General features: G+C 51.8%; 1 non-coding gene and 1 pseudogene across 1 annotated transcript; both read right to left on the bottom strand.

The window, feature by feature from the left end:
- The window catches only part of LOC143187924 (large subunit ribosomal RNA), a 7,491-nt pseudogene extending 2,369 nt beyond the window's left edge, over positions 1–5,122 (bottom strand).
- A 1,355-nt stretch (positions 5,123–6,477) lies between these two features.
- Positions 6,478–6,632, bottom strand: LOC143187921 (5.8S ribosomal RNA). The gene has a single exon (XR_013003371.1). It is a non-coding gene; the product is annotated as a 5.8S ribosomal RNA (ribosomal RNA).
- Positions 6,633–7,500: the final 868 nt, after the last annotated feature.

Here is a 7,500-nt window from a genome sequence, read left to right as displayed (position 1 = left end):
GTGGAAAAAGGCGTTTGGTGTGTCGTGTGGTAGACACAACCATTTCCTAACCGCAGCTCTGGTTATTGTGTCTATTTTCTTAAGCCTACTAAGCGTAGTGCTTCCCAACGTTAGGAGGTGGTAGAGTCCTGGAAGAACCAGGACACGCAGGGCAAATAACCTTTGCTGCGGCTTTAACGGTGCCTTGGTTAATTTATTTACAGCCTCTTGCAGCTGTGTTTCTGGCTTGGTCACCGTTAGTCCCTCTGGTGTAAAAGGAACTCCAAGATATTTCCACTCGCTTTCTCTTTTGAGCGATGGTAATTTGTACCCTCGGCACTCAAATTGCGTCTTAGCATCAACCACAGATTTCTTAATATGTGGAACATTTCTTAGAGCCACTGTAAACGACTTGGACGCATTGATGTAAAGCCCACATTTTGCTAGGAAGTCAGAGGCTTTGTCGATAATGGTCTGTAGGCCCCTTGGTGTAGAAGCCAGAAAGATCATATCGTCGGCGAATATTAATGCGTTATAGGTGATATCGCCTATTTTAACGCCGATCTCAGGTGGTAGTCGCCGAAGGAGTCTATCAATCACCATGTTAAATATTATGGGTGACAAGGGGTCCCCTTGCTTGACTCCACATGTTGGTGTGATGCTCTCTGACTCCCAGCCGTCACAAGTCAGTGTTGTTGAGCATCGATGATATGAATCCATAATATAGTTAATCATGGGCTTGGGCAGACCCATGATCCCAAGAGTGTCTCTGATGGTCTTGTGTGAGACTGAGTCGAAGGCTTTTGCAATATCGATCGATGCCATATATAGCGGTTTGAAATGTTGCCTGTGGTAGCGCAGTATCATGTCTAGGTCAAAAATGTTTGAGGCACAACCGTCGGTCGGAATGAAAGCCTTTTGCCTCTTATCGAGCAAAACCAGTGTAGTTAGGCGCCTAGCCATTATTTTATGGAAGGTCCTTGTTAGAATAGATTGGACCGTTATGGGCCTGTAGTCCTCAGGTTTAGGCGCACCATCCTTTTTGGGTATTAGCGTTGTGCGCGCTCGTAGCAGATGTTTTGGCAGTTTCCCACACAGTATAAAAAGATTGAATATCCTACATAGGATATGTGTTGGGACTGCCTTCAGTTGCCTGGTTGTTAACCCATCTGGGCCCGGGCAGGTGGTAAGCTCCGGGAAGGATTTAATAATTTCATCTGGGACCACAGGTTGCCATAAGTCCCTAATTTCTGGTCGCTCTCGCTCTTTTTCAGGGGATTCGTCGGTCCCATTTGTCATTGTGGTACGCCAGAAATTGATCATGTCGCGTTTGGCCGGAGGTTTATCTAACGTTTTACTTTTAAGAATTATTCTTGCACAGTTGCAAGGATTCTTATTCCAGGCCTTCTGAGTTCTGGCGTACTCAATGCGTCTCGCCTTTCGTTTTGAAAGCGGACGGTTTGTTGCGCATTTAGAGGGTTTAGGCTTTTTCCTAGGCTTGATAGGAAATGCTTGAAGAAGATAGATCTCTAGTTCTTCGTAGATCTTTTCTATCGACCATACGGCTATGCTCTCGCAGATCCGACCCAAATGATCTGCTAGGAATTGAGAGCCATCTAGAGGCTCCAGTTGACCAAATAGCTTTTGGATGGATTGCAGTAAGTCACCATTCTGTGGGATTGGTGTTTCCCCAACGTCTTGGTTTTGTGTCAACTCATTTTGTTCTTCCGTCAATTCCTTGATTATTTCTAAGACTGAATCTTTGTGCTTTTGGTATTTCCTCTGTCCTTTTATGGACTCAAGAGTTCTATGAGGAAACAATGGCATTAAAGCTTGATTAATAAATCTGACTCCATCAAGGGTGAGATGCGCCTCCTGCCGTGCCAGGAGCGCTTGTTCTTCGGCACTCCACGGTGCCTTCTTGGAGTCGATTTGCTCGACCTGCCTCTCATCGTACCAACTCTTGTGTGTACGCTGTTCATGTACACCTCTGCCCCTCGAGGTGGCGAAGGACCTTCCACAGTTCGGAAACCGGCAAGAATATGATTCGACCGGATTGGCGTCGTCCGAATTTGTCGGGCCGGATGAGCCTGAGGGCCCTCCGGTTATATAGGTTTCATCCGAGGCTTTTCTATATATTCTTGGGCCGACAATTACGACCTAGTGGGCTGGCAACCCTAAAAGGTCGGTGGTCGCAGAGGCAGCTCTTGGTTTCCCCCCGAAGGGGTACTTATGGCGGGAACCAGCGAAGAGGCGGCTGCTTGCTAAACTATGATTCTTAAGGTCTGGTCTCGGATACTAGACCGGCAAGCCGGCCCGACACCTCAAGCGACCGCCTTAAGAGAGTCATAGTTACTCCCGCCGTTTACCCGCGCTTTTTTGAATTTCTTCACGTTGACATTCAGAGCACTGGGCAGAAATCACATTGCGTCAACACCCGCGGGGGCCATCGCAATGCTTTGTTTTAATTAGACAGTCGGATTCCCCTGGTCCGTGCCAGTTCTGAGCCGAGCGTTGAATGGCGGCCGAAGAAACGACACGCGACGGCTGAACCGACGCGGAAGCCTCGCAGCAAGGAAGATCCGCGGGAGGCCAAGGCACGGGACCGAGTTCGGATCCCAGGACGTCGACCGAAGTCTAAGACCCTTCACCTCGCCCAGGCCCGGCACGTCAGCCAGACCCGCTTCCCGACCAAGCCCGACACGCCCCGCTCCTCAGAGCCAATCCTTATTCCGAAGTTACGGATCCAATTTGCCGACTTCCCTTACCTACATTAATCTATCGACTAGAGGCTCTTGACCTTGGAGACCTGCTGCGGATATGGGTACGAACCGGCGCGAGACCTCCCGTGGCCCTCTCCTGGATTTTCAAGGTCCGAGGGGAATATCCAGACACCGCAGCAACTGCGGTGCTCTTCGCGTTCCGAACCCTATCTCCTTGCTAGAAGTTTCCAGGGAACTCGAACGCTTATACAGAAAAGAAAACTCTTCCCAGATCTCCCGACGGCTTCTCCAGGTCATTTTGGGTTACCCCGACGAACACTCAATGAGGGCCCGGATGTTAAACGGTTCCGCTGCCGGGTTCCGGAATAGCAACCGGATTCCCTTTCGCCCAACGTGTGTGTGTCTCTTTTTTTTATCTTTCAATTTATCTCTTTGTATAATAATATGTTTGCAGACATTGATTTTAGGACACCACATTTGCATAGGATTTCTCTTAGGGCTTAGGATCGACTGACTCGTGTGCAACGGCTGTTCACACGAAACCCTTCTCCACGTCAGTCCTCCAGGGTCTCGCTAGAGTATTTGCTACTACCACCAAGATCTGCACCGACGGCGGCTCCAGGCAGGCTCACGCCCAGACCCTTCTGCGCACACCGCCGCGACCCTCCTACTCGTCAGGGCTTCATGGAGGACGGTCACCAGTAATGGCACCGTCCCTCCCCACTTGCCGCTGACGGCAGAGTATAGGCGCGACGCTTCAGCGCCATCCATTTTCAGGGCTAGTTGCTTCGGCAGGTGAGTTGTTACACACTCCTTAGCGGATTCCGACTTCCATGGCCACCGTCCTGCTGTCTTAAGCAACCAACGCCTTTCATGGTATCCCATAAACGTCGACTTAGGCGCCTTAACTCTGCGTTTGGTTCATCCCACAGCGCCAGTTCTGCTTACCAAAATTGGCCCACTTGGCACTCTAATCCGAAATCTCGTGGCTTCAATGAACCAAGCAAGCCAGAGATCTCACCCATTTAAAGTTTGAGAATAGGTTGAGGTCGTTTCGGCCCCAAGGCCTCTAATCATTCGCTTTACCAGATGAGACTCGACGCGTCCCCGAAGGAACGGAGGAGTGAGTGCCAGCTATCCTGAGGGAAACTTCGGAGGGAACCAGCTACTAGATGGTTTGATTAGTCTTTCGCCCCTATACCTAGTTCCAGCGATCGATTTGCACGTCAGAATCGCTACGGACCTCCATCAGGGTTTCCCCTGACTTCGTCCTGACCAGGCATAGTTCACCATCTTTCGGGTACCAACGTGTACGCTCTAGGTGCGCCTCTTCTCGCAATGAGAACGAGACGCCCCGGGAGTGCGGAGCACTATGCAGCGCCCATCCTCCCTCGGCCGACGCAAAGGACGACCTTCACTTTCATTTCGCCTTTAGGTTTACTCATCCCAATGACTCGCGCACATGTTAGGCTCCTTGGTCCGTGTTTCAAGACGGGTCCTGAGAGTACCCAAAGCAATAGCGCCGCCGACAGGTAATTCAAAGCTTGGCCAGTCCGAGGGCTCCGCCGGCTAACAGCTGGCCAGGCCCGTGAACGGGAAAGACGTCCGTACCACAGGGCAAACAAAGCTGACCGAGCTTGCGGCGGGCCTGACGCACCGTTCGAATGAGAAGACTGGTTGCGGCCCGATACCATCTGGGGGAACACCGTCGCGCAGCCGGTCGGGTCACCGAGGGTCCGTCGCGCACGCACAAGGCGACGCAACGGTCTAACCGCCCGGGCCGTAGACCGACACGCAACGGGTCGCGACGTCCTACTAGGGGAGAAGTGCACGTCTACGTAGCCGGAACGTTCGCCGTTGGCCGTAACATCCGTGCGCCCTCCTTGCGGAAAAGCGACGGACACCCCTTTCGGGGTTTCGCGCACCAACGGGAGCCAGCATTTGTCGACGATGAATCTCCCCTTTCGAACTTTTGGGTTTCTCAGGTTTACCCCTGAACGGTTTCACGTACTCTTGAACTCTCTCTTCAAAGTTCTTTTCAACTTTCCCTCACGGTACTTGTTCGCTATCGGTCTCGTGGTTGTATTTAGCCTTAGATGGAGTTTACCACCCACTTAGGGCTGCATTCTCAAGCAACCCGACTCTAAGGAGAGACCCTCCCGAGACGCGCACCGGTCGCTACGGGCCTGGCACCCTCTATGGGTAAATGGCCCCATTCAAGATGGACTTGGACGCGATGCAACGTCACGGGATAAACGGATCCTCCCGAACACTACATTTCCCTGCGGCAGTACCGCGGGATTCAGTGCTGGGCTCTTTCCTGTTCGCTCGCCGCTACTAAGGAAATCCTTGTTAGTTTCTTTTCCTCCGCTTAGTAATATGCTTAAATTCAGCGGGTAATCTCGCCTACTCTGAGGTCGTCGTATACGTGTTAAATATATCACACACGTAGAGTGATATATTTTATATATGTGTAAAAATGACGAAAGAAGCTGTGGCGTAATCCTCGTACAACGGGGGCACACAACCGAGAGAAGCGGACCAGGCAGAGTGTGTGAACGAATGTTACGAGAAATGGGAAATGAGAGAGAGACTTGAGATCATGTTCGATGCGTCGTCCCAACTTCGCCGTGTGCCTTCGGAATATGTTGTCGTAACGCAACAGCAGCGTTTCCAAAGGTAAGGAAGCTCCTCGTAATTCGCCAGAAGTGATCAGCGGAAAGTAAGTCACATCGTCCTTAATGCGCCACACCAAAGCATCTTCGCGTCTCGTTTAATTCGATCTAAAGGAGAGAGACTCTCGCCAGGCGACTGCCGGTATGGTTTAACGCCCGTCCGCTTGCTTTTTGTATAGCTTTCGTGGACTGGACGACCGGACTTGACGCGCGGTCTCTCTCGGCGATCGACTAACGCGAAGACATGGGGCGACCGGACGCTGCTACCTTTCCACCTCCTCCTTCTAGGAGAGAAGTCATCCCTATGTGATGAGTCATATATATGGCGGCTGTGTAAGCCTCGCCAAAGAGGATTCAGGATACAGAAACAAGTTGTAGTACAACACAACACATTCACGGAGCCACAAACGACTCGACCGAAACGTGGCCGGGGAAGATGCATCCCGGAACTTCATCGTTTCGACGAATGAGTGCCTCCTTTTCGCGTTGTTCCTGCAACAAGACGATCCCTCTAGAATCCCTGGGGCTCTGTTTCTCGTCATACATTTCTTCACCACACTACACGGGTGGGGTATACGCGATCTCGTGTTCATGCTCACTCGCACACCCTTTCATTGTCCTTCTCTGTAGTCTCACGACAAACTCTCTTGTGTGTCGTTGCGGGTTACGCACGCCTCTTTCTTACACGCATCATTTCAGACTACGTCGGGAGCGCGGATGAAAACTCGCACGAAAAGCGAACGCTGTCTGTTAACAATCACGAGGGTATTTGGCGAGACACGGAGGCTGGTCGATGATCGTACGTCCGCGCGCTTGCGTCCGGAGCGGTGCACATACACACACGGGCGGTCGACAAATTAAGCGACTCACGACGCCGTGTGAAAATTAGCACTCACGCAAGTCCGGAACGACAAAGCAACGACGATGACGACGATGTCTCCAGTCATCTGCCGCGTACACACAACCTTCTTCCCTCCATGACGTCTAGAGCGTATTCTCGCTTGTTTTCGTGCGACCGCGGCAAACGCCGACGAACGGTCCAACAATCGCTCGTACGTGACACCGAGATGCCAACGTAAGCAGTCTTAAGGTTACGTGAACGACCCTCAGCCAGGCGTGGTCCAGGAATTGTATCCGTGGACCGCAATGTGCGTTCGAAATGTCGATGTTCATGTGTCCTGCAGTTCACACGTTGACGCGCAATTAGCTGCGTTCTTCATCGACCCACGAGCCAAGTGATCCACCGTTCAGGGTTGTATTTTAATATTCTGTGTTCATGTATATATATATATCATACTCGTATATAGTTCTCGGGTTCGGAAGAATCCGAGACCCGCGCCTCCAACTAGCACACGGTCGATGGAGGTTCGGGCGTCGCGACACTTCGTCCGAACGAACGAAAGTGACGACACAGGGGTCTCTGGGATGCGGTTCCGCACGGAGACCGCCACGCAATTGCGAACGGTTCCCGTAACGGCCAGGCGTAGAGTACATTTAAAAACCTAGGATCAACCTGGAGAGTACGATGGAGCCGACGGGGATACCCCGATCAAGTGAACCACGTACATCCACGGTGTTCTCCTCTGAAACGACACCCCCCATTTTATTGTCGCAGCGCCCTGCACGTACGTATTCCCCTCCTGATTTGGATAGCCGATTAGAACGGACTTCGCAGCCGGCTTCGATCGGTCTTTCTCATCCCCTTAAATTCACACACAAATTCCATTATTCTTGGGAGTCAGACTCACGAAAGTCGAAGCTGTTAACAGCCGGTCCACAGTTGTTGTTCACACGGCAGGAATACGTACCCTACGGCCGCACATCGACGCGGGATACGTGTCGCGTCCTAGGTTACCCGGGCCCTCTCTTTCTCAAGAGAGGGTCCACATCCGCTGGACGGTTCGGAGAGAACAACGAGGTAAAGAGACGAAGAAACACCGGGAGCGGGATGCGAATGGGAAAACGTTTGCTTTCGCACTCGTGCGCTCATATCGGTTATTCTCCTTAACCTCTTCTTCGCTCGCTTTTCATTATTCCCACCGAAAATAGGAGAAACGGGCGCAGCCTCGCGCAAGCAGCTGGCAAGCACGCTCTCTCTCCTCTCTCTGCCGCGCGAGTATGCA

This window comes from Calliopsis andreniformis, unplaced genomic scaffold, assembly GCF_051401765.1.
Source record: "Calliopsis andreniformis isolate RMS-2024a unplaced genomic scaffold, iyCalAndr_principal scaffold0412, whole genome shotgun sequence".
In the NCBI taxonomy this organism is placed as follows: domain Eukaryota; kingdom Metazoa; phylum Arthropoda; class Insecta; order Hymenoptera; family Andrenidae; genus Calliopsis; species Calliopsis andreniformis.
This window is presented reverse-complemented; position numbering and strand designations above follow the sequence as displayed.